General features: G+C 39.9%; 1 long non-coding RNA gene across 1 annotated transcript; it reads right to left on the bottom strand.

Moving 5' to 3' along the window:
* Positions 1–19,553: 19,553 nt before the first annotated feature.
* On the bottom strand, positions 19,554–23,149 carry LOC139953495 (uncharacterized). The gene is made up of 3 exons (XR_011787981.1): positions 23,040–23,149; positions 21,287–21,364; positions 19,554–19,908 (listed from the first exon to the last, which is right to left on the bottom strand). It is a non-coding gene; the product is annotated as an uncharacterized lncRNA (long non-coding RNA).
* Positions 23,150–26,740: the final 3,591 nt, after the last annotated feature.

Genomic DNA, 26,740 nt, shown 5'->3' with positions numbered 1-26,740 from the left:
TTCAGTTCATTTCGGAGCACAGCTGCCTACTTGTCATTTTCGGTATCAAGAACTCTGGAAGCCGCCCTAAAACTTTGAAATTCTAATGCAGGGATATGCCAGAATGATATAGGTACAAATTCTGTTTCTCTAGCATTTTTAGTTCCAGAATGAATCAAAAGTATAGCTGAAGGTTTTTATAAGTCCGGCCTTTTTTTTCAATGAATATATTTTTTTTCTCCAATGTTTACCACGTGCCGTGTGTATCATGCATTAAATGCCTCACATCTCGGGGTTGTGTCGGTTCCACTCCCTGACCTCTAGCCTCGCTCTGAAAATCACCATAGCACTAAGTTTAGTACGAGAAGAAAGCCCTTGAAATTGTCATTCCAGTGGTGCTAAACTTGTTAAGATTGTGTAATGATTAGGGGACAAATTTATCCGTCGAACTTTTGATTTTCTTTGTGCACAAAAATCCCGTAGTGAGGCTTGTTGAGTTCGTTTCGGAGCATAGCTGCCTAGTTGTCATTTTCGGTGTCAAGAACTCTGGAAGCCGCCCTAAAACTTTGAAATTCTAATGCAGGGATATGCAAGGATGATATAGGTGCAAATTTTGTTTCTCTAGCATTTTTAGTTCCAGAATGAATCAAAAGTATAGCTGAAGGTTTTTATAAGTCCGGGCTTTTTTTCAATGAATATATTTTTTTTCTCCAATGTTCACCACGTGCCGTGTGTATCATGCATTAAATGCCTTACATCTCGGGGGTGTGTCGGTTCCACTCCCTGACCTCTAGCCTCGCTTTTAAAATCACCACAGCACTAAGTTTAGTACGAGAGGAAAGCCCTTGAAATTGTCATTCCAGTGGTGCTAAACTTGTCAAGATTGAGTAATGATTTTGGGTCAAATTTATCCGTCGAACTTTGGATTTTCTTTGTGCACAAAAATCCCGTAGTGAGGCTTTTTCAGTTCATTTCGGAGCACAGCTGCCTACTTGTCATTTTCGGTATCAAGAACTCTGGAAGCCGCCCTAAAACTTTGAAATTCTAATGCAGGGATATGCCAGGATGATATAGGTGCAAATTTTGTTTATCTAGCATTTTTAGTTCCAGAATGAATCAAAAGTATAGCTGAAGTTTTTTTTAAGTCCGGGCTTTTTTTCAATGAATATTTTTTTTTCTCCAATGTTCACCACGTGCCGTGTGTATCATGCATTAAATGCCTTACATCTCGGGGGTGTGTCGGTTCCACTCCCTGACCTCTAGCCTCGCTTTGAAAATCACCATAGCACTAAGTTTAGTACGAGAGGAAAGCCCTTGAAATTGCCATTCCAGTGGTGCTAAATCTGTTAAGATTGATGAATGATTTGGGGTCAAATTTATCCGTCGAACTTTGGATTTTCTTTGTGCACAAAAATCCCGTAGTGAGGCTTTTTCAGTTCATTTCGGAGCACAGCTGCCTACTTGTCATTTTCGGTATCAAGAACTCTGGAAGCCGCCCTAAAACTTTAAAATTCTAATGCAGGGATATGCCAGGATGATATAGGTGCAAATTTTGTTTCTCTAGCATTTTTAGTTCCAGAATGAATCAAAAGTATAGCTGAAGGTTTTGTTAAGTCCGGGCTTTTTTTCAATGAATATATTTTTTTCTCCAATGTTCACCACGTGCCGTGTGTATCATGCATTAAATGCCTTACATCTCGGGGGTGTGTCGGTTCCACTCCCTGACCTCTAGCCTCGCTCTGAAAATCACCATAGCACTAAGTTTAGTACGAGAGCAAAGCCCTTGAAATTGCCATTCCAGTGGTGCTAAATCTGTTAAGATTGATGAATGATTTGGGGTCAAATTTATCCGTCGAACTTTTGATTAATTTTGTGCACAAAAATCCCGTAGTGAGGCTTGTTGAGTTCGTTTCGGAGCATAGCTGCCTAGTTGTCATTTTCGGTGTCAAGAACTATGGAAGCCGCCCTAAAACTTTGAAATTCGTATGCAGGGATATGCCAGGATGATAAAGGTGCAAATTTTGTTTCTCTAGCATTTTTAGTTCCAGAATGAATCAAAAGTATAGCTGAAGTTTTTTTTAAGTCCGGGCTTTTTTTCAATGAATATTTTTTTTTCTCCAATGTTCACCACGTGCCGTGTGTATCATGCATTAAATGCCTTACATCTCGGGGGTGTGTCGGTTCCACTCCCTGACCTCTAGCCTCGCTCTGAAAATCACCATAGCACTAAGTTTAGTACGAGAGGAAAGCCCTTGAAATTGCCATTCCAGTGGTGCTAAATCTGTTAAGATTGATGAATGATTTGGGGTCAAATTTATCCGTCGAACTTTGGATTTTCTTTGTGCACAAAAATCCCGTAGTGAGGCTTTTTCAGTTCATTTCGGAGCACAGCTGCCTACTTGTCATTTTCGGTATCAAGAACTCTGGAAGCCGCCCTAAAACTTTGAAATTCTAATGCAGGGATATGCCAGGATGATATAGGTGCAAATTTTGTTTCTCTAGCATTTTTAGTTCCAGAATGAATCAAAGGTATAGCTGAAGGTTTTTATAAGTCCGGGCTTTTTTTTCAATGAATATATTTTTTTTCTCCAATGTTCACCACGTGCCGTGTGTATAATGCATTAAATGCCTAACATCTCGGGGGTGTGTCGGTTCCACTCCTTGACCTCTAGCCTCGCTTTGAAAATCACCATAGCACTAAGTTTAGTACGAGAGGAAAGCCCTTGAAATTGCCATTCCAGTGGTGCTAAATCTGTTAAGATTGATGAATGATTTGGGGTCAAATTTATCCGTCGAACTTTGGATTTTCTTTGTGCACAAAAATCCCGTAGTGAGGCTTGTTGAGTTCGTTTCGGAGCATAGCTGCCTACTTGTCATTTTCGGTATCAAGAACTCTGGAAGCCGCCCTAAAACTTTGAAATTCTAATGCAGGGATATGCCAGGATGATATAGGTGCAAATTTTGTTTCTCTAGCATTTTTAGTTCCAGAATGAATCAAAAGTATAGCTGAAGGTTTTTTTAAGTCCGGGCTTTTTTTCAATGAATATATTTTTTTCTCCAATGTTCACCACGTGCCGTGTGTATCATGCATTAAATGCCTTACATCTCGGGGGTGTGTCGGTTCCACTCCCTGACCTCTAGCCTCGCTCTGAAAATCACCATAGCACTAAGTTTAGTACGAGAGCAAAGCCCTTGAAATTGCCATTCCAGTGGTGCTAAATCTGTTAAGATTGATGAATGATTTGGGGTCAAATTTATCCGTCGAACTTTTGATTAATTTTGTGCACAAAAATCCCGTAGTGAGGCTTGTTGAGTTCGTTTCGGAGCATAGCTGCCTAGTTGTCATTTTCGGTGTCAAGAACTATGGAAGCCGCCCTAAAACTTTGAAATTCTAATGCAGGGATATGCCAGGATGATATAGGTGCAAATTTTGTTTCTCTAGCATTTTTAGTTCCAGAATGAATCAAAAGTATAGCTGAAGGTTTTTTTAAGTCCGGGCTTTTTTTCAATGAATATATTTTTTTCTCCAATGTTCACCACGTGCCGTGTGTATCATGCATTAAATGCCTTACATCTCGGGGGTGTGTCGGTTCCACTCCCTGACCTCTAGCCTCGCTCTGAAAATCACCATAGCACTAAGTTTAGTACGAGAGGAAAGCCCTTGAAATTGCCATTCCAGTGGTGCTAAATCTGTTAAGATTGATGAATGATTTGGGGTCAAATTTATCCGTCGAACTTTTGATTAATTTTGTGCACAAAAATCCCGTAGTGAGGCTTGTTGAGTTCGTTTCGGAGCATAGCTGCCTAGTTGTCATTTTCGGTATCAAGAACTCTGGAAGCCGCCCTAAAACTTTGAAATTCTAATGCAGGGATATGCCAGGATGATATAGGTGCAAATTTTGTTTCTCTAGCATTTTTAGTTCCAGAATGAATCAAAAGTATAGCTGAAGGTTTTTTTAAGTCCGGGCTTTTTTTCAATGAATATATTTTTTTCTCCAATGTTCACCACGTGCCGTGTGTATCATGCATTAAATGCCTTACATCTCGGGGGTGTGTCGGTTCCACTCCCTGACCTCTAGCCTCGCTCTGAAAATCACCATAGCACTAAGTTTAGTACGAGAGCAAAGCCCTTGAAATTGCCATTCCAGTGGTGCTAAATCTGTTAAGATTGATGAATGATTTGGGGTCAAATTTATCCGTCGAACTTTTGATTAATTTTGTGCACAAAAATCCCGTAGTGAGGCTTGTTGAGTTCGTTTCGGAGCATAGCTGCCTAGTTGTCATTTTCGGTGTCAAGAACTATGGAAGCCGCCCTAAAACTTTGAAATTCGTATGCAGGGATATGCCAGGATGATAAAGGTGCAAATTTTGTTTCTCTAGCATTTTTAGTTCCAGAATGAATCAAAAGTATAGCTGAAAATTTTTTTAAGTCCGGGCTTTTTTTCAATGAATATTTTTTTTTCTCCAATGTTCACCACGTGCCGTGTGTATCATGCATTAAATGCCTTACATCTCGGGGGTGTGTCGGTTCCACTCCCTGACCTCTAGCCTCGCTTTGAAAATCACCATAGCACTAAGTTTAGTACGAGAGGAAAGCCCTTGAAATTGCCATTCCAGTGGTGCTAAATCTATTAAGATTGATGAATGATTTGGGGTCAAATTTATCCGTCGAACTTTTGATTAATTTTGTGCACAAAAATCCCGTAGTGAGGCTTGTTGAGTTCGTTTCGGAGCATAGCTGCCTAGTTGTCATTTTCGGTGTCAAGAACTATGGAAGCCACCCTAAAACTTTGAAATTCGTATGCAAGGATATGCAAGGATGATATAGGTGCAAATTTTGTTTCTCTAGCATTTTTAGTTCCAGAATGAATCAAAAGTATAGCTGAAGGTTTTTATAAGTCCGGGCTTTTTTTTCAATGAATATATTTTTTTTCTCCAATGTTCACCACGTGCCGTGTGTATCATGCATTAAATGCCTTACATCTCGGGGGTGTGTCGGTTCCACTCCCTGACCTCTAGCCTCGCTCTGAAAATCACCATAGCACTAAGTTTAGTACGAGAGCAAAGCCCTTGAAATTGCCATTCCAGTGGTACTAAATCTGTTAAGATTGATGAATGATTTGGGGTCAAATTTATCCGTCGAACTTTGGATTTTCTTTGTGCACAAAAATCCCGTAGTGAGGCTTTTTCAGTTCATTTCGGAGCACAGCTGCCTACTTGTCATTTTCGGTATCAAGAACTCTGGAAGCCGCCCTAAAACTTTGAAATTCTAATGCAGGGATATGCCAGGATGATATAGGTTCACCACGTGCCGTGTGTATCATGCATTAAATGCCTAAAATCTCGGGGGTGTGTCGGTTCCACTCCCTGACCTCTAGCCTCGCTTTGAAAATCACCATAGCACTAAGTTTAATACGAGAGGAAAGCCCTTGAAATTGTCATTCCAGTGGTGCTAAACTTGTTAAGATTGAGTAATGATTTGGGGTCAAATTTATCCGTCGAACTTTGGATTTTCTTTGTGCACAAAAATCCCGTAGTGAGGCTTTTTCAGTTCATTTCGGAGCACAGCTGCCTACTTGTCATTTTCGGTATCAAGAACTCTGGAAGCCGCCCTAAAACTTTGAAATTCTAATGCAGGGATATGCCAGGATAATATAGGTGCAAATTTTGTTTTTCTAGCATTTTTAGTTCCAGAATGAATCAAAAGTATAGCTGAAGGTTTTTATAAGTCCGGGCTTTTTTTTCAATGAATAGATTTTTTTTCTCCAATGTTCACCACGTGCCGTGTGTATAATGCATTAAATGCCTAACATCTCGGGGGTGTGTCGGTTCCACTCCCTGACCTCTAGCCTCGCTTTGAAAATCACCATAGCACTAAGTTTAGTACGAGAGGAAAGCCCTTGAAATTGCCATTCCAGTGGTGCTAAATCTGTTAATATTGAGTAATGATTTGGGGTCAAATTTATCCGTCGAACTTTGGATTTTCTTTGTGCACAAAAATCCCGTAGTGAGGCTTGTTGAGTTCGTTTCGGAGCAAAGCAGCCTAGTTGTCATTTTCGGTGTCAAGAACTCTGGAAGCCGCCCTAAAACTTTGAAATTCGTATGCAGGGATATGCCAGGATGATATAGGTGCAAATTTTGTTTCTCTAGCATTTTTAGTTCCAGAATGAATCAAAAGTATAGCTGAAGGTTTTTTTAAGTCCGGGCTTTTTTCAATGAATATATTTTTGTTCTCCAATGTTCACCACGTGCCGTGTGTATCATGCATTAAATGCCTAAAATCTCGGGGGTGTGTCGGTTCCACTCCCTGACCTATAGCCTCGCTTTGAAAATCACCATAGCACTAAGTTTAGTACGAGAGCAAAGCCCTTGAAATTGCCATTCCAGTGGTGCTAAATCTGTTAAGATTGATGAATGATTTGGGGTCAAATTTATCCGTCGAACTTTGGATTATTTTTGTGCACAAAAATCCCGTAGTGAGGCTTTTTCAGTTCATTTCGGAGCACAGCTGCCTACTTGTCATTTTCGGTATCAAGAATTCTGGAAGCCGCCCTAAAACTTTGAAATTCTAATGCAGGGATATGCCAGGATGATATAGGTGCAAAGTTTGTTTTTCTAGCATTTTTAGTTCCAGAATGAATCAAAAGTATAGCTGAAGGTTTTTATAAGTCCGGGCTTTTTTTTCAATGAATATATTTTTTTTCTCCAATGTTCACCATGGCCGTGTGTATAATGCATTAAATGCCTAACATCTCGGGGGTGTGTCGGTTCCACTCCCTGACCTCTAGCCTCGCTTTGAAAATCACCATAGCACTAAGTTTAGTACGAGAGCAAAGCCCTTGAAATTGCCATTCCAGTGGTGCTAAATCTGTTAAGATTGATGAATGATTTGGGGTCAAATTTATCCGTCGAACTTTGGATTATTTTTGTACACAAAAATCCCGTAGTGAGGCTTTTTCAGTTCATTTCGGAGCACAGCTGCCTACTTGTCATTTTCGGTATCAAGAACTCTGGAAGCCGCCCTAAAACTTTGAAATTTTAATGCAGGGATATGCCAGGATGATATAGGTGCAAATTTTGTTTTTCTAGCATTTTTAGTTCCAGAATGAATCAAAAGTATAGCTGAAGGTTTTTATAAGTCCGGGCTTTTTTTTCAATGAATATATTTTTTTTCTCCAATGTTCACCACGTGCCGTGTGTATAATGCATTAAATGCCGAACATCTCGGGGTGTGTCGGTTCCACTCCCTGACCTCTAGCCTCGCTTTGAAAATCACCATAGCACTAAGTTTAGTACGAGAGGAAAGCCCTTGAAATTGCCATTCCAGTGGTGCTAAATCTGTTAAGATTGATGAATGATTTGGGGTCAAATTTATCCGTCGAACTTTGGATTTTCTTTGTGCACAAAAATCCCATAGTGAGGCTTTTTCAGCTCATTTCGGAGCATAGCTGCCTAGTTGTCATTTTCGGTGTCAAGAACTATGGAAGTCGCCCTAAAACTTTGAAATTCGTTTGCAGGGATATGCCAGGATGACTTAGGTACAAATTAGGTTTCTCTAGCATGTTTAGTTCCAGAATGAATCAAAAGTATAGCTGAAGGTTTTTATACGTCCGGGCTTTTTTTTCAATGAATATATTTTTGTTCTCCAATGTTCACCACGTGCCGTGTGTATCATGCATTAAATGCCTAAAATCTCGGGGGTGTGTCGGTTCCACTCCCTGACCTATAGCCTCGCTTTGAAAATCACCATAGCACTAAGTTTAGTACGAGAGGAAAGCCCTTGAAATTGCCATTCCAGTGGTGCTAAACTTGTTAAGATTGAGTAATGATTTGGGGTCAAATTTATCCGTCGAACTTTGGATTTTCTTTGTGCACAAAAATCCCGTAGTGAGGCTTTTTCAGTTCATTTCGGAGCACAGCTGCCTACTTGTCATTTTCGGTATCAAGAACTCTGGAAGCCGCCCTAAAACTTTGAAATTCTAATGCAGGGATATGCCAGGATAATATAGGTGCAAATTTTGTTTTTCTAGCATTTTTAGTTCCAGAATGAATCAAAAGTATAGCTGAAGGTTTTTATAAGTCCGGGCTTTTTTTTCAATGAATATATTTTTTTTCTCCAATGTTCACCACGTGCCGTGTGTATAATGCATTAATTGCCTAACATCTCGGGGGTGTGTCGGTTCCACTCCCTGACGTCTAGCCTCGCTTTGAAAATCACCATAGCACTAAGTTTAGTACTAGAGGAAAGCCCTTGAAATTGCCATTCCAGTGGTGCTAAATCTGTTAAGATTGATGAATGATTTGGGGTCAAATTTATCCGTCGAACTTTGGATTAATTTTGTGCACAAAAATCCCGTAGTGAGGCTTGTTGAGTTCGTTTCGGAGCATAGCTGCCTAGTTGTCATTTTCGGTATCAAGAACTCTGGAAGCCGCCCTAAAACTTTGAAATTCTAATGCAGGGATATGCCAGGATGATATAGGTGCAAATTTTGTTTCTCTAGCATTGTTAGTTCCAGAATGAATCAAAAGTATAGCTGAAGGTTTTTTTAAGTCCGGGCTTTTTTTCAATGAATATATTTTTTTCTCCAATGTTCACCACGTGCCGTGTGTATCATGCATTAAATGCCTTACATCTCGGGGGTGTGTCGGTTCCACTCCCTGACCTCTAGCCTCGCTCTGAAAATCACCATAGCACTAAGTTTAGTACGAGAGGAAAGCCCTTGAAATTGCCATTCCAGTGGTGCTAAACTTGTTAAGATTGAGTAATGATTTGGGGTCAAATTTATCCGTCGAACTTTGGATTTTCTTTGTGCACAAAAATCCCGTAGTGAGGCTTTTTCAGCTCATTTCGGAGCATAGCTGCCTAGTTGTCATTTTCGGTGTCAAGAACTATAGAAGTCGCCCTAAAACTTTGAAATTCGTTTGCAGGGATATGCCAGGATGACTTAGGTACAAATTATGTTTCTCTAGCATGTTTAGTTCCAGAATGAATCAAAAGTATAGCTGAAGGTTTTTATAAGTCCGGGCTTTTTTTTCAATGAATATATTTTTTTTCTCCAATGTTCACCACGTGCCGTGTGTATCATGCATTAAATGCCTTACATCTCGGGGGTGTGTCGGTTCCACTCCCTGACCTCTAGCCTCGCTTTGAAAATCACCATAGCATTAAGTGTAGTACGAGAGGAAAGCCCTTGAAATTGCCATTCCAGTGGTGCTAAATCTGTTAAGATTGATGAATGATTTGGGGTCAAATTTATCCGTCGAACTTTGGATTTTCTTTGTGCACAAAAATCCCATAGTGAGGCTTTTTCAGCTCATTTCGGAGCATAGCTGCCTAGTTGTCATTTTCGGTGTCAAGAACTATGGAAGTCGCCCTAAAACTTTGAAATTCGTTTGCAGGGATATGCCAGGATGACTTAGGTACAAATTAGGTTTCTCTAGCATTTTTAGTTCCAGAATGAATCAAAAGTATAGCTGAAGGTTTTTATAAGTCCGGGCTTTTTTTCAAAGAATATATTTTTTTTCTCCAATGTTCACCACGTGCCGTGTGTATCATGCATTAAATGCCTTACATCTCGGGGGTGTGTCGGTTCCACTCCCTGACCTCTAGCCTCGCTTTGAAAATCACCATAGCACTAAGTTTAGTACGAGAGGAAAGCCCTTGAAATTGTCATTCCAGTGGTGCTAAACTTGTTAAGATTGAGTAATGATTTGGGGTCAAATTTATCCGTCGAACTTTGGATTTTCTTTGTGCACAAAAATCCCGTAGTGAGGCTTTTTCAGTTCATTTCGGAGCACAGCTGCCTACTTGTCATTTTCGGTATCAAGAACTCTGGAAGCCGCCCTAAAACTTTGAAATTCTAATGCAGGGATATGCCACGATAATATAGGTGCAAATTTTGTTTTTCTAGCATTTTTAGTTCCAGAATGAATCAAAAGTATAGCTGAAGGTTTTTATAAGTCCGGGCTTTTTTTTCAATGAATATATTTTTTTTCTCCAATGTTCACCACGTGCCGTGTGTATAATGCATTAATTGCCTAACATCTCGGGGGTGTGTCGGTTCCACTCCCTGACGTCTAGCCTCGCTTTGAAAATCACCATAGCACTAAGTTTAGTACGAGAGGAAAGCCCTTGAAATTGCCATTCCAGTGGTGCTAAATCTGTTAAGATTGATGAATGATTTGGGGTCAAATTTATCCGTCGAACTTTGGATTAATTTTGTGCACAAAAATCCCGTAGTGAGGCTTGTTGAGTTCGTTTCGGAGCATAGCTGCCTAGTTGTCATTTTCGGTATCAAGAACTCTGGAAGCCGCCCTAAAACTTTGAAATTCTAATGCAGGGATATGCCACGATAATATAGGTACAAATTATGTTTCTCTAGCATTTTTAGTTCCAGAATGAATCAAAAGTATAGCTGAAGGTTTTTATAAGTCCGGGCTTTTTTTTCAATGAATATATTTTTTTTCTCCAATGTTCACCACGTGCCGTGTGTATAATGCATTAATTGCCTAACATCTCGGGGGTGTGTCGGTTCCACTCCCTGACGTCTAGCCTCGCTTTGAAAATCACCATAGCACTAAGTTTAGTACGAGAGGAAAGCCCTTGAAATTGCCATTCCAGTGGTGCTAAATCTGTTAAGATTGATGAATGATTTGGGGTCAAATTTATCCGTCGAACTTTGGATTAATTTTGTGCACAAAAATCCCGTAGTGAGGCTTGTTGAGTTCGTTTCGGAGCATAGCTGCCTAGTTGTCATTTTCGGTATCAAGAACTCTGGAAGCCGCCCTAAAACTTTGAAATTCTAATGCAGGGATATGCCAGGATGATATAGGTGCAAATTTTGTTTCTCTAGCATTTTTAGTTCCAGAATGAATCAAAAGTATAGCTGAAGGTTTTTTTAAGTCCGGGCTTTTTTTCAATGAATATATTTTTTTCTCCAATGTTCACCACGTGCCGTGTGTATCATGCATTAAATGCCTTACATCTCGGGGGTGTGTCGGTTCCACTCCCTGACCTCTAGCCTCGCTCTGAAAATCACCATAGCACTAAGTTTAGTACGAGAGGAAAGCCCTTGAAATTGCCATTCCAGTGGTGCTAAATCTGTTAAGATTGATGAATGATTTGGGGTCAAATTTATCCGTCGAACTTTTGATTAATTTTGTGCACAAAAATCCCGTAGTGAGGCTTGTTGAGTTCGTTTCGGAGCATAGCTGCCTAGTTGTCATTTTCGGTGTCAAGAACTATGGAAGCCGCCCTAAAACTTTGAAATTCGTATGCAGGGATATGCCAGGATGATAAAGGTGCAAATTTTGTTTCTCTAGCATTTTTAGTTCCAGAATGAATCACAAGTATAGCTGAAGTTTTTTTTAAGTCCGGGCTTTTTTTCAATGAATATTTTTTTTTCTCCAATGTTCACCACGTGCCGTGTGTATCATGCATTAAATGCCTTACATCTCGGGGGTGTGTCGGTTCCACTCCCTGACCTCTAGCCTCGCTCTGAAAATCACCATAGCACTAAGTTTAGTACGAGAGGAAAGCCCTTGAAATTGTCATTCCAGTGGTGCTAAACTTGTTAAGATTGAGTAATGATTTGGGGTCAAATTTATCCGTCGAACTTTGGATTTTCTTTGTGCACAAAAATCCCGTAGTGAGGCTTTTTCAGCTCATTTCGGAGCATAGCTGCCTAGTTGTCATTTTCGGTGTCAAGAACTATGGAAGTCGCCCTAAAACTTTGAAATTCGTTTGCAGGGATATGCCAGGATGATATAGGGGCAAATTATGTTTCTCTAGCATGTTTAGTTCCAGAATGAATCAAAAGTATAGCTGAAGGTTATATAAGTCCGGGCTTTTTTTTCAATGAATATATTTTTTTTTCTCCAATGTTCACCACGTGCCGTGTGTATAATGCATTAAATGCCTAACATCTCGGGGGTGTGTCGGTTCCACTCCCTGACCTGTAGCCTCGCTTTGAAAATCACCATAGCACTAAGTTTAGTACGAGAGGAAAGCCCTTGAAATTGCCATTCCAGTGGTGCTAAATCTGTTAATATTGAGTAATGATTTGGGGTCAAATTTATCCGTCGAACTTTGGATTATTTTTGTGCACAAAAATCCCGTAGTGAGGCTTGTTGAGTTCGTTTCGGAGCATAGCTGCCTAGTTGTCATTTTCGGTGTCAAGAACTATGGAAGCCGCCCTAAAACTTTGAAATTCGTATGCAGGGATATGCCAGGATGACTTAGGTACAAATTCTGATTCTCTAGCATTTTTAGTTCCAGAATGAATCAAAAGTATAGCTGAAGGTTTTTATAAGTCCGGGCTTTTTTTCAATGAATATATTTTTTTCTCCAATGTTCACCACGTGCCGTGTGTATCATGCATTAAATGCCTTACATCTCGGGGGTGTGTCGGTTCCACTCCCTGACCTCTAGCCTCGCTTTGAAAATCACCATAGCACTAAGTTTAGTACGAGAAGAAAGCCCTTGAAATTGTCATTCCAGTGGTGCTAAACTTGTTAAGATTGAGTAATGATTAGGGGTCAAATTTATCCGTCGAACTTTGGATTTTCTTTGTGCACAAAAATCCCGTAGTGAGGCTTGTTGAGTTCGTTTCGGAGCACAGCTGCCTAGTTGTCATTTACGGTGTCAAGAACTCTGGAAGCCGCCCTAAAACTTTGAAATTCTAATGCAGGGATATGCCAGGATGATATAGGTGCAAATTTTGTTTCTCTAGCATTTTTAGTTCCAGAATGAATCAAAAGTATAGCTGAAGGTTTTTTGAAGTCCGGGCTTTTTTCAATGAATATATTTTTGTTCTCCAATGTTCACCACGTGCCGTGTGTATCATGCATTAAGTGCCTAAAATCTCGGGGGTGTGTCGGTTCCACTCCCTGACCTCTAGCCTCGCTTTGAAAATCACCATAGCACTAAGTTTAGTACGAGAGGAAAGCCCTTGAAATTGCCATTCCAGTGGTGCTAAATCTGTTAATATTGAGTAATGATTTGGGGTCAAATTTATCCGTCGAACTTTTGATTAATTTTGTGCACAAAAATTCCGTAGTGAGGCTTGTTGAGTTCGTTTCGGAGCATAGCTGCCTAGTTGTCATTTTCGGTGTCAAGAACTATGGAAGCCGCCCTAAAACTTTGAAATTCGTATGCAGGGATATGCCAGGATGACTTAGGTACAAATTCTGTTTCTCTAGCATTTTTAGTTCCAGAATGAATCAAAAGTATAGCTGAAGGATTTTATAAGTCCGGGCTTTTTTTTCAATGAATATATTTATTTTTCTCCAATGTTCACCACGTGCCGTGTGTATAATGCATTAAATGCCTAACATATCGGGGGTGTGTCGGTTCCACTCCCTGACCTGTAGCCTCGCTTTGAAAATCACCATAGCACTAAGTTTAGTACGAGAGGAAAGCCCTTGAAATTGCCATTCCAGTGGTGCTAAATCTGTTAATATTGAGTAATGATTTGGGGTCAAATTTATCCGTCGAACTTTGGATTATTTTTGTGCACAAAAATCCCGTAGTGAGGCTTGTTGAGTTCGTTTCGGAGCATAGCTGCCTAGTTGTCATTTTCGGTGTCAAGAACTATGGAAGCCGCCCTAAAACTTTGAAATTCGTATGCAGGGATATGCCAGGATGACTTAGGTACAAATTCTGTTTCTCTAGCATTTTTAGTTCCAGAATGAATCAAAAGTATAGCTGAAGGTTTTTATAAGTCCGGGCTTTTTTTCAATGAATATATTTTTTTCTCCAATGTTCACCACGTGCCGTGTGTATCATGCATTAAATGCCTTACATCTCGGGGGTGTGTCGGTTCCACTGCCTGACCTCTAGCCTCGCTTTGAAAATCACCATAGCACTAAGTTTAGTACGAGAGGAAAGCCCTTGAAATTGTCATTCCAGTGGTGCTAAACTTGTTAAGATTGAGTAATGATTTGGGGTCAAATTTATCCGTCGAACTTTGGATTTTCTTTGTGCACAAAAATCCAGAGTGAGGCTTTTTCAGCTCATTTCGGAGCATAGCTGCCTAGTTGTCATTTTCGGTGTCAAGAACTATGGAAGTCGCCCTAAAACTTTGAAATTCGTTTGCAAGGATATGCCAGGATGACTTAGGTACAAATTATGTTTCTCTAGCATGTTTAGTTCCAGAATGAATCAAAAGTATAGCTGAAGGTTTTTATAAGTCCGGGCTTTTTTTTTCAATGAATATATTTTTTTTCTCCAATGTTCACCACGTGCCGTGTGTATCATGCATTAAATGCCTTACATCTCGGGGGTGTGTCGGTTCCACTCCCTGACCTCTAGCCTCGCTTTGAAAATCACCATAGCATTAAGTGTAGTACGAGAGGAAAGCCCTTGAAATTGCCATTTCAGTGGTGCTAAATCTGTTAATATTGAGTAATGATTTGGGGTCAAATTTATCCGTCGAACTTTTGATTTTCTTTGTGCACAAAAATCCCGTAGTGAGGCTTGTTGAGTTCGTTTCGGAGCAAAGCAGCCTAGTTGTCATTTTCGGTGTCAAGAACTCTGGAAGCCGCCCTAAAACTTTGAAATTCGTATGCAGGAATATGCCAGGATGATATAGGTGCAAATTTTGTTTCTCTAGCATTTTTAGTTCCAGAATGAATCAAAAGTATAGCTGAAGGTTTTTTTAAGTCCGGGCTTTTTTCAATGAATATATTTTTGTTCTCCAATGTTCACCACGTGCCGTGTGTATCATGCATTAAATGCCTAAAATCTCGGGGGTGTGTCGGTTCCACTCCCTGACCTATAGCCTCGCTTTGAAAATCACCATAGCACTAAGTTTAGTACGTGAGGAAAGCCCTTGAAATTGCCATTCCAGTGGTGCTAAATCTGTTAATATTGAGTAATGATTTGGGGTCAAATTTATCCGTCGAACTTTGGATTATTTTTGTGCACAAAAATCCCGTAGTGAGGCTTGTTGAGTTCGTTTCGGAGCATAGCTGCCTAGTTGTCATTTTCGGTATCAAGAACTCTGGAAGCCGCCCTAAAACTTTGAAATTCTAATGCAGGGATATGCAAGGATGATATAGGTGCAAATTTTGTTTCTCTAGCATTTTTAGTTCCAGAATGAATCAAAAGTATAGCTGAAGGTTTTTATAAGTCCGGGCTTTTTTTCAATGAATATATTTTTTTTCTCCAATGTTCACCACGTGCCGTGTGTATCATGCATTAAATGCCTTACATCTCGGGGGTGTGTCGGTTCCACTCCCTGACCTCTAGCCTCGCTTTGAAAATCACCATAGCACTAAGTTTAGTACGTGAGGAAAGCCCTTGAAATTGCCATTCCAGTGGTGCTAAATCTGTTAAGATTGATGAATGATTTGGGGTCAAATTTATCCGTCGAACTTTGGATTATTTTTGTACACAAAAATCCCGTAGTGAGGCTTTTTCAGTTCATTTCGGAGCACAGCTGCCTACTTGTCATTTTCGGTATCAAGAACTCTGGAAGCCGCCCTAAAACTTTGAAATTCTAATGCAGGGATATGCCAGGATGATATAGGTGCAAATTTTGTTTTTCTAGCATTTTTAGTTCCAGAATGAATCAAAAGTATAGCTGAAGGTTTTTATAAGTCCGGGCTTTTTTTTCAATGAATATATTTTTTTTCTCCAATGGTCACCACGTGCCGTGTGTATAATGCATTAAATGCCTAACATCTCGGGGGTGTGTCGGTTCCACTCCCTGACCTCTAGCCTCGCTTTGAAAATCACCATAGCACTAAGTTTAGTACGAGAGGAAAGCCCTTGAAATTGCCATTCCAGTGGTGCTAAATCTGTTAAGATTGATGAATGATTTGGGGTCAAATTTATCCGTCGAACTTTGGATTTTCTTTGTGCACAAAAATCCCGTAGTGAGGCTTTTTCAGCTCATTTCGGAGCATAGCTGCCTAGTTGTCATTTTCGGTGTCAAGAACTATGGAAGCCGCCCTAAAACTTTGAAATTCGTATGCAGGGATATGCCAGGATGACTTAGGTACAAATTTTGTTTCTCTAGCATGTTTAGTTCCAGAATGAATCAAAAGTATAGCTGAAGGTTTTTATAAGTCCGGGCTTTTTTTTCAATGAATATATTTTTTTTCTCCAATGTTCACCACGTGCCGTGTGTATCATGCATTAAATGCCTAACATCTCGGGGGGGGTGTCGGTTCCACTCCCTGATCTGTAGCCTCGCTCTGAAAATCACCATAGCACTAAGTTTAGTACGAGAGGAAAGCCCTTGAAATTGTCATTCCAGTGGTGCTAAACTTGTTAAGATTGAGTAATGATTTGGGGTCAAATTTATCCGTCGGACTTTTGATTATTTTTGTCGCAAAAAACCCGTAGTGAGGCTTGTTGAGTTCGTTTCGGAGCATAGCTGCCTAGTTGTCATTTTCGGTGTCAAGAACTCTGGAAGCCGCCCTAAAACTTTGAAATTCGTATGCAGGGATATGCTAGGATGACTTAGGTACAAATTCTGTTTCTCTAGCATTTTTAGTTCCAGAATGAATCAAAAGTATAGCTGAAGGTTTTTATAAGTCCGGGCTTTTTTTCAATGAATATATATTTTTCTCCCATGTTCACCACGTGCCGTGTGTATCATGCATTAAATGCCTAACATCTCGGGGGGGGGGGGGGTCGGTTCCACTCCCTGACCTCTAGCCTCGCTTTGAAAATCACCATAGCACTAAGTTTAGTACGAGAGGAAAGCCCTTATTAATTGTCATTCCAGTGGTGTTAAACTTGTTAAGATTGAGTAATGATTTGGGGTCAAATTTATCCGTCGAACTTTGGATTTTCTTTGTGCACAAAAATCCCGTAGTGAGGCTTTTTTTCAGTTCATTTCGGAGCACAGCTGCCTACTTGTCATTTTCGGTATCAAGAACTCTGGAAGCCGGCCTAAAACTTTGAAATTCGTATGCAGGGATATGCCAGGATGATATAGCTACAAATTCTGTTTCTCTAGCATTTTTAGTTCCAGAATTAATCAAAAGTATAGCTGAAGGTTTTTATAAGTCCGGGCTTTTTTTCAATGAATATATTTTTTTCTCCAATGTTCACAACGTGCCGTGTGTATAAAGCATTAAATGCCTTACATCTCGGTGGTGTGTCGGTTCCACTCCCTGACCTCTAGCCTCGCTTTGAAAATCACCATAGCACTAAGTTTAGTACGAGAGGAAAGCCCTTAAAATTGTCATTCCAGTGGTGTTAAACTTGTTAAGATTGAGTAATGATTTGGGGTCAAATTTATCCGTCGAACTTTTGATTTTTTTTTTGTGCACAAAAATCCCGTAGTGAGGCTTTTTTGAGTTCGTTTCGGAGCATAGCTGCCTACTTGTCATTTTCGGTATCAAGACTTCTGGAAGCGGCCCTAAAACGTTTAAATTCGTATGCATCTGGCCCCGCCTTAAAAATCATCAGAGCATTAAGTTTTGTATGAGAGGAAAGCCCTTGAACATGGCAATCCTGTGGTAGTTTTGAAGATTGAGCATGATACTGGGATCGAAATTACCCGTTGTACATTTTGCTTTTCTCTCTGACAGCTCTGTGCACAAAACTCCCATAGTGGACGTTGTTGAAATCGTTTCTGAGCAACCCAACCTACTTGAGCTTTTTTTCTATCAAGAAGTGTGCAAGTCGCCCTAAACATTTAAAAAATGGACGCAGGAACATGCAAGGATGACTAAGGTACAAACTGCATCTCTATAGCATTTTTAGTTCCAGAGTTCTTCCAGAGCATTGCTGAAAGTTTTTAATTCTCCGGGGCTATTTTTTGAATGACTATTATTTTTGGTTGGGTTTTCTGACTGCGCCGTGTGTTTGTATACATTGTATACACGCACAGTGTACGTGAATTTGCTTCCACACATAGATTTTCTTTAGAAAAATGTGTTATTTTGTGCATTGGTTCACTGAATGTTGTGGCAACAACAAACTTTTAATCTGTTTGAACTGAATGCATGACTTATTATCTCAGTTCTTCTCACGTGGCTATAGGGGTGGTTTTGGCGACAACATTCTTTTATCGTATTAATCATCGTCAGCGCATGGAGAGAGTATTTTAAAAATGACTTCATGGGCTGATGGTTGCACCCTCAAACTCGGTTCCACTGTGTGCCCTCTGATACCTTCCATACATAGATTTTCTTCATTTGTATCCATTCTACACTCCACATTAATCGTTCTTTACTACTCGTCTTGACAACACCATAGGGTCCACTGCCTTTGCTCTGGTAGGAGAACAATTTGGTTAAAATACAAAAATGCATGCATCAGCGGTGACAAATTCTTTGTGGGGGCACACAACTATTAAGGGGGAAATCAACAATGTTGTGATTGAAATCATACACCGATCAGAACAAAAGTAGTACATGTAGTAGCGTGGGAACGCTTTGCCAGGAGCAACGTTTGTTAAGAATCCGTATGAATTGTTCAATCGGGCTTGCTCGATCTTTTTGTACCCTGCCTTTCATGAGAATACACAACTTCGTACAAAAAAAATAATGTGTAGTGTTCTTCTATTACTATCCCACAACTTCGACGACCAATTGAGTTCAAATTTTCACAGGTTGTTGTTTTGTGCATAATATGTTGAGATACACCAATTGAGAAAACTGGTCTTTGACAATACCAAAGGTGTTCAGTGTCTTTAAAGCTGAACTAGTTGTGCAAACCGTAGGAAGGAAACATTTTGTCCAACTTTGCCCTCCTTCCCCCCCCCCCAAAAAAAAAAAAAAAAAAAAAAAAAAAAACATTTAAAATCAATGTGATTACTAGATAAATAACCATCACCAAAAATACATAACTATTCCGTTATAAGTAGGACTTAAAGGCAGTGGACACTATTGGTAACTACTCAAAATAATTATTAGCATAAAACCTTGCTTGGTGGCGAGTGATGGGGAGAGGTTGATAGTATAAATATCTTGAGAAACGGTTCCCTCTGAAGTGGAGTAGTTTTCGAGAAAGAAGTAATTTTCCACGAATTTGATTTCGAGACCTCAAGTTTAGAACTTGAGGTATCGAAATCAAGCATATGAAAGCACACAACTTCGTGTGACAAGGGTGTTTTTTTCTTTCATTATTATCTCCCAACTTCGATGACCGATCGAGCTCAAATTCTCAGAGGTTTGTTATGTTATGCATATGTTGAGATAAACAAACTGTGAAGGCTAGTCTTTGACAATTCCCAATAGTGTCCACTGCCTTTAATGTTGTATGTTTTAACAAATACCCGGGTTTAACAAAAAGAACAGCATAAAATACAGAAATAACTAATCAAAACGGCAAGGACAACCATAAGCCACATGCCTAGAATTTTAAAACTAAAAGAAATAAGTGTGACGCGGAGTCCATGCCACTGGCTACATTAAAATATTATAATATAAAAATTCTTAAGAAAGCCAATAATATTACAGAACTACAACTTCAAAAAATAGTTAATGGCCGACGCTTTGACCCTAGCAGAGTCTTTCTCTTTTATTTTTCTTTCTTTTTTTAGCCTTCGAGAAAGACTCTGCTAGGGTCGAAACGTCAGGCCATTAACTAATTTTTGCAAGTATACCCTCGGTCCATTTGGTTGGTAAGTTGTTTGCAACAGCTAATTCTATTTTCACAGAACTACAACTTATGAGAGAACAAATGATGTCTCCACATGGATGCAAACAATGTGGGTGTGTTCAATGTGTTACTTGGGGGTTTGTTTGTTGATTTTTTTTTCCCCGGGGATGCTGATTGTCTATTCTTCAAGAAGTTTGTCAAGAAGATCCCGGACTCGCTCGTACTGTGATCTTGGCTGTTTTTCTTCTTCGAGACGTTTCTTTATCTCCTCACCTTCGAATTCCCTCATCTCTTTCTCAGCAAGCAGCGTATCTAGCGCCCTCTTTAGGATGTCATCGTCCAGTTCGTTAAGATTGAGTTTTCGACTAAAACAGGCGAAACAAGAACGAGAAGACAAACAAGTGAACATTTGGAATTTGATGAGCCATTTTGAAGTTGATACCACTGTTGGCCTTGTATGAATGTTTATTTGATCAAGATATCCCTAAGTCCCTCGTGGGGTGTGGTGTGTGTGTGTGTGCGTGTGGGGAGGGGGTGATCAAATTCCATCTATTTGGCTATACTAACCGGGAAATTTCTTACTTCAAAGGCACTGGCCACTATTGGTAATTACTCAAAATAATTATTAGCATCAAACCTTACTTGGTAACGAGTAATGGGGACCTGTTGATAGTATAAAACATTGTGAGAAACGGATCCCTCTGAAGTAACGTAGTTTTCGAGAATGAAGTTGTTGACCTCAGAATTAGATTTTGAGATCCTGAAATCAAGCATCTGAAAGAACAAAACTTCATGTGACAAGGGTGTTTTTCTTTTCTTCCGTTATTATCTCGCAACTTCGACGACCAATCGAGCCCAAATTGTTCACAGATTTGTTATTTTATGCATATGTTGGGATACACCAAGTGAGAAGACTGGTCTTTGACAATTACCAATAGTGGCCAATAAGATTCTTGTGATCGAACTAATCAATATTGTCAACGAGCACTTTCTTTGACGATGAAGGACAAGCAGGCTTTTTTTGATAGAAATGAGAATAATATGAATGTATATAAAATGTACGTGTTGGCTTAGACTGGGCACCTAAGACAGGTACCTGGTAACTTTTACAGGCAGCTTGGAGGCAACAAACTGCAGTGCGTGCTGCAGGATCACTTTGGTTGCACATGTGCTATTTTTCGAACATTGTCTTACGATCCACACCAGAAAAAAAAAAACTACATTCAAATGGGAATGCCTTTTCGTCTTGGAGATTGCCTGGAACTGGTTGCCCGTAAATTACCTCGTGCGACATGGCCCTTAGCGTTCGAAATTATTGCTGATTGGGAAAAATAATAAACACAAGTGTTGCATTCTTTTGGAAAAGGGAATCCTATTTGCGCTGCTCCAGTAGACCTATTTAATTGTAGGGGCCTGTACGTGAAATGTTTAATGGCTCATTACTATATTTTCTCATGAACAAAGTGTCATATAAAGGCCCGGTTACACAGGCCCCGATAACGAGAACGATAAAAATGCACGCCCTCGATTGGTTGAAATGCTCCACGCAGAATACGCTCATCAACGCTCATTCAACCAATCGAGGGCGTGCAATTTTTATCGTTCTCGTTATCATTCTCGTTATCGGGGCCTGTGTGACCGGGCATTTAATGTACAAGACTTTACTTTCGGCAACTAATCAATAAACAAAACAAGTCAGCAATTCACGGAACCAAAACCAAAACAACAACAACAACAACTTACAGTTCAGTTGCTTCGTCGATAGCTTTCCGATAGGGCACCCCGCCATGGCGAAGTAGGGAGCATTACTGTGGTGTTATGCTACAGGGTACAAACAAACAATAGTTGATATTTATTCTTACCAAGCAAACTATAACACAAACTATTGAGACGCTAAAGGCAGTGGACACTATTGGTAATTACTCAAAATCATTTAAAGCATAAAACATTACTTGGTAACGACTAATGGGGAGCTGTTGATAAGTATAAAACATTGTGAGAAACGGCTCCCTCTGATGTAACGTAGCTTTTGAGAAAGAAGAAGATTTCCACGACTTTGATTTCGAGACCTCAGAATTAGATTTTGAGGTCTAGAAATCAAGCATATTTATGAAAGCACGCAACTTCGTGTGGCAATGGTATTTTTTTCCCATTATTATCCCGCAATTTCGTCGACTAATTGAGTTCAAATTTTTTACAGGTTTGTTATTGTGTGAATAATGGTGTGATTCACCAAGTGAGAAAACTGGTCTTTGACAGGTGTCTGTTTCTTTAAAACTGAGTCTTGGAGGAGCGTTACTGCTGCAGTAACTATTCCCAGAGTTTGTTTAAAGGAACACGTTGCCTTGGATTGGTCGAGTTGGTCTTTGAAAAGCGTTTGTAACCGTTTTTTATAAAATGCATATTGGTAGAAAGATGTTGTAAAAGTAGAATACAATGATCCACACAAACGCCTCGAAATTGCGTGGTTTTCCTTTTACCTCGTCGACTAACACGTCGGCCATTTATGGGGGTCAAAATTTTGACTCCCATAAATGGCCGACCGTGTTAGTTCGCACAGTAGAAGGAAAACCACGCAATTTCGAGGCAAACTTGTGTGGATCATTATATTCTACTTTTAAAACATCTTTCCAACCATATGCATTACATACAAAACGGTTACAAACGCTTTTGTTTTGACCAACTCGACCGATCCAAGGCAACGTGTTCCTTTAAAGCCATTGCACCCTTTCGGTATAGAAAAAAAAGAAAAAGTTCACAGATTAACAAATAACTTACAGGGTTTACAGAAGGTAATGATGACAGACTTCTCTTGAAATATTGTTCCATGAAATGCTTTACTTAAAACAATATCAATTCTCGATATCGAGAATTACTGATTTATTTTAAACACATGTCATGACACGGCGAAACGTGCGGATACAAGGGTGGGTTTTCCCGTTATTTTCTCCCGACTCCGATGACCGATTGAGCCAAAATTTTCACAGGTTTGTTATTTTATATATAAGTTGTGATACACGAAGTGTGGGCCTTAGACAAAACTGTTTACCAAAAGGGTCCAATTGCTTTAATGGGTGATTCTTTCAGCATGGACATAACCGCTCCAGGTTTTCGGCGATACCTCACAATCGCGACTACCTTTTGATCATAAGTTTGTACATTATTTAGTTCTTGTGTATAAACGATGTTACATCTGACGTCGACAACCATAACGTCATGATTCGCGCGCATACCGCCGGGCAAAACCTTTGTGTTTTGGCAGCCAGCTAGATAGTACACGCAATCTAATACCATGACTACTACACGTCTTTTTGCCCGGCGAAACATGACGTGTACAGTGTTTTGTCCACAGAGGGCGGTTTTAATGTAAACATAGGTCAAATCGTCTATACATCTATTGTGTTAAGAAATATAAAGCGGTTACAAAATCCAAAGGAATACTTTACATTAAATTTGTTTACATCCTAAAAATGAGAGATCTACAACATCCTCTTACTCTGGAGGACAAACGGCTTCTGCTGGTTTGGGGACGAGGCTGATAGAGCCGATCAGTACGGCGAGTCCGAGAATGAGACGGTGCATTTTAGAGAGAGTCTGGAGGTACCTATAAATAAGTAATAGGACAAATTAATCACTGTAATCAATCCTTATTCAATCAATCAATCAATCAATCAATCAATCAATACGCTGGTATTCAGCAAAATTTACTTATGTATGTAGAAGCTGAGTAATGTGGTGGACGTGAAACATGTGGAAAGTTGTACGTGCAGAGTAAATTCTGTATATTTTGTGTATGAATAAAGTGTTTGCTTTGAAAAAGTCAATCAATCAATCAATCAATCAATCAATCAATCAATACGCTGGTATTCAGCAAAATTTACTTATGTATGTAGAAGAGTAATGTAGGTGGACGTGAAACATGTGGAAAGTTGTACGTGCAGAGTAAATAAGTGCAAGTAAAAAAAGAAAACAAGAAAAACAATAGTTAAAATTATCGAGTATTTTCTTTCATCATGTTCTTGCAACTTCAATGACCAATTGTGAGAATACTGGTCTTTGAAAATTACCAAACATGTTCAGTGCCTTTAAAGGCAGTGGACACTATTGGTAATTACTCAAAATAATTATCATCATAAAACCTTTCTTGATTACGAGTAATGGGGAGAGGTTAATGGTATAAAACATTGTGAGAAACGGCTCCCTCTGAAGTGACGTAGTTATCGAGAAAGAAGTATTTTTCCACGAATTTGATTTCGAGACCTCAAGTTTAGAACTTGAGGTCTCGAAATCAAGCTTAAAAAAGCACACAACTTCGTGTGACAAGATTGTTTTTGCTTTCATTATTATCTCGCAACTTCGACGACCGATTGAGCTCAAATTTTCACAGGTTTGTTATTTTATACATATGTTAAGTTACAAACTAGTCTTTGACAATTACCAATAGTGTCCACTGTCTTTAAAAGACAATTTATTTATGAACTTCTATGGTCATACACGACGAGAAGTCGTTAGTAAGTTTGTTTGCTGACAATTCTTTAGAGTAGTACCAATAGTATCCAGTGCCGTAAAAGGCAGTGGACACTATTGTGGGAATTGGCTCCCTCTGAAGTAATGTAGTTTTCGAGAAAGAAGTAATTTCACACTAAAATATTTGAATTTAATTTCGAGACCTTAAATTTATAATTTGAGGTCTCGAAATCAAGCATCTGAAAGCACACAACTTCGTGTGACAAGGCTGTTTTTTTCTTTCACTACTATCTCGCAACATCGACGACCAATTGAGTTCAAATTTTCACAGGTTTTATTTTGTGCGTATGTTGAGATATACCAACTAAGAAGACTGGTCTTTGACAATAATAACCAGTGTCTTAATGACTAAAATACACTGATTTTTACCTGATGACACTGCCCAATGTTCAGTAACAATACTGCAAGGTCTGAAGTCAAAGTCCCTTGGAGCTAGGAGTTCCAGAAGAAGTAATGAAACGAACCAGCACCAATACTGTGTTTTTATAAGCAGTTCAGCTCAGCGAACGGGATTTTCTAAAGTTTGGTGGACCGTGGAGCTCCATGTGTGGATTCCTTTATTGTCAAGAAATTTCTAGCTGGTCACTTGGGTGAAATAGAACTAAGGGACCCAACATAATGCTATGGGCCTGGGTTTGTTTACCCCTTTATTAATGTTAGGCTTGACTAATAGACCATGGGATAGTCGCTAAAGATGTTCAAAGCCATAGCCCCCGCTTTGGGACCATGCAATTGTGTGTATGTGCGTATGAAATAAAATACAGAAAACCCATTACATGTACTTGTTTATGCCTGTTGAAAATCCTGCACCGAAAACCCTTGCGTCAAATGACATGCGGTACAGAAAAGGGGACCACAGGAACCCTAAACATAGGCCCATTTTCAATACCCACCCCATGGATGTAATACTTGTATGAATCATGGATTTGGGTGCCGTCAGTGGTAATATTGTGGTACTGCTCATAGATGAAACCATAATGCATGTAGTTAATATTTAAACCTTTTTTTCTCTACTTTTTGTTTGGTTTAGCATTGCTGCGAACTTTTTGTTTAATTGGTGTGACTCAGAGGGATTGGGTCCATTCTGCATTATAGGAGGACCACAATTGAATAGGACCATGTTGATTTCTGCTGGCGGGTTGGAGGGGGGGCGGGGGGGTTGCTGGGTCTAGAAAAAATGGTCCATTGTTTGTTTCTGCTATAGCGCGTTTATAGCGTTTTGAGGTAATGTCAAACAACTTGAGCAAAAAAAATTAACAATGTCCATGCATGCAGAAAGAATAAGACCCATATGCACAGTCTAAGAAGCGTAACCGCGGTAACGCTTCTTTATGACTATTCACATACTGGGTGCGTTCGTTAAGCTTCCCTGGGTCTACCCCCGCGGTGCTCGCTCGGGTGAGCCCCTGACAAGAGCTAAACGAATGACCACTCACCGCTCTCGTAGTGACGTCGTTTACCAGGGGTGGATTTCACAAAGGTAGTCCTAACTTAGGACTAGTCCTAGGCAATGCTAAGAGATAGGACTGGTCCTAAGTTAGGACCAGTAACTCATCCTAACTTAGGACTGGTCCTATCTCATAGCATTGCCTAGGACTAGTCCTAAATTAGGACTACCTTTGTGAAATCCACCCCTGGGGTCAGCCCCCAAGTGACCCACTCCACAAGTATGCAGGGCACTTGGGGCTGACCCGGGTGAGCCCCTGGAATGACGTCACCGCTATTCGAACGTTACGGGGGCGGACCGGGGTCGACCCAGGGAAGCTAAACGAACGCACCCACTATTTGATTCTACACCAACTTGACATGCAAGTACATGCACATGCATACTGTATACAAAACACACGTGCACACAGCATGCAGACGACCGAAAGTCAGTAAGCTTTGCATATCTGTGTTTGATTGGTCCGTGATGTCACTGCAATTTAGTCACTGCATAATGACATCGTTTTACCCAATGGGACCGGATCTGAATAGCAGGTACATATCTTTGTCATTGCGGATAAAGAAAGGTGCCCAGTCTATGCATACCGTAGACTGGGCGATTTCATGGATACAATGATATCATTGGATAAACCTGCAGTTCCATAGATCCCCAACCAGAACATACCTATCACGTCTATGTGAAATGAATGTAGGTCAAAGGTGCATGTGAACGCCGACTGGAGGTCGGTCTCTAGTGTTATTCACAAGCCTCGCAGTGTGACGTCAAATGTTCAGGCTATGCATAACGCTAACAAGGATTTCATTCTCCAGAAGACGATCAGAGCATACTGATCGAAACGTCGAGTTAATCCAACGGTTCTTTTCAGAACCACCCCAACTCATTTAGAGATTGTTATTACATGGTGTTACCGCAAACTCTTCTATATCTATATAGCTACAAGGATGAGACACCTGAACCAAACAGCGCCCTCGTTCGGTAGGTTGTTAATTCCCTGCATCCACTTTGAAAATTTGTCACAGTTTTTATGTTCGTATTAATTTGATAACTTTAAAACTTGACATAAAAAAGACTTATTTAGGGGCAATATGTGCCTTTTAAGACTTCATTTTAGAGGGAAACATTTCACAGAAAAAAATAACTTCTTAATCAGTAAGCTTCCCTTAATTACATTTGTTAATCCATACCAGTCATGTGAATAAGTCCTTTGAGCAAAAAAAGGAAAA

This window comes from Asterias amurensis, chromosome 22 (genome assembly GCF_032118995.1).
Source record: "Asterias amurensis chromosome 22, ASM3211899v1".
Taxonomy (NCBI): Eukaryota; Metazoa; Echinodermata; class Asteroidea; order Forcipulatida; family Asteriidae; genus Asterias; species Asterias amurensis.
The sequence above is the reverse complement of the archived record's forward strand: the minus strand, read 5'-3'. Positions and strand labels throughout refer to the sequence as shown.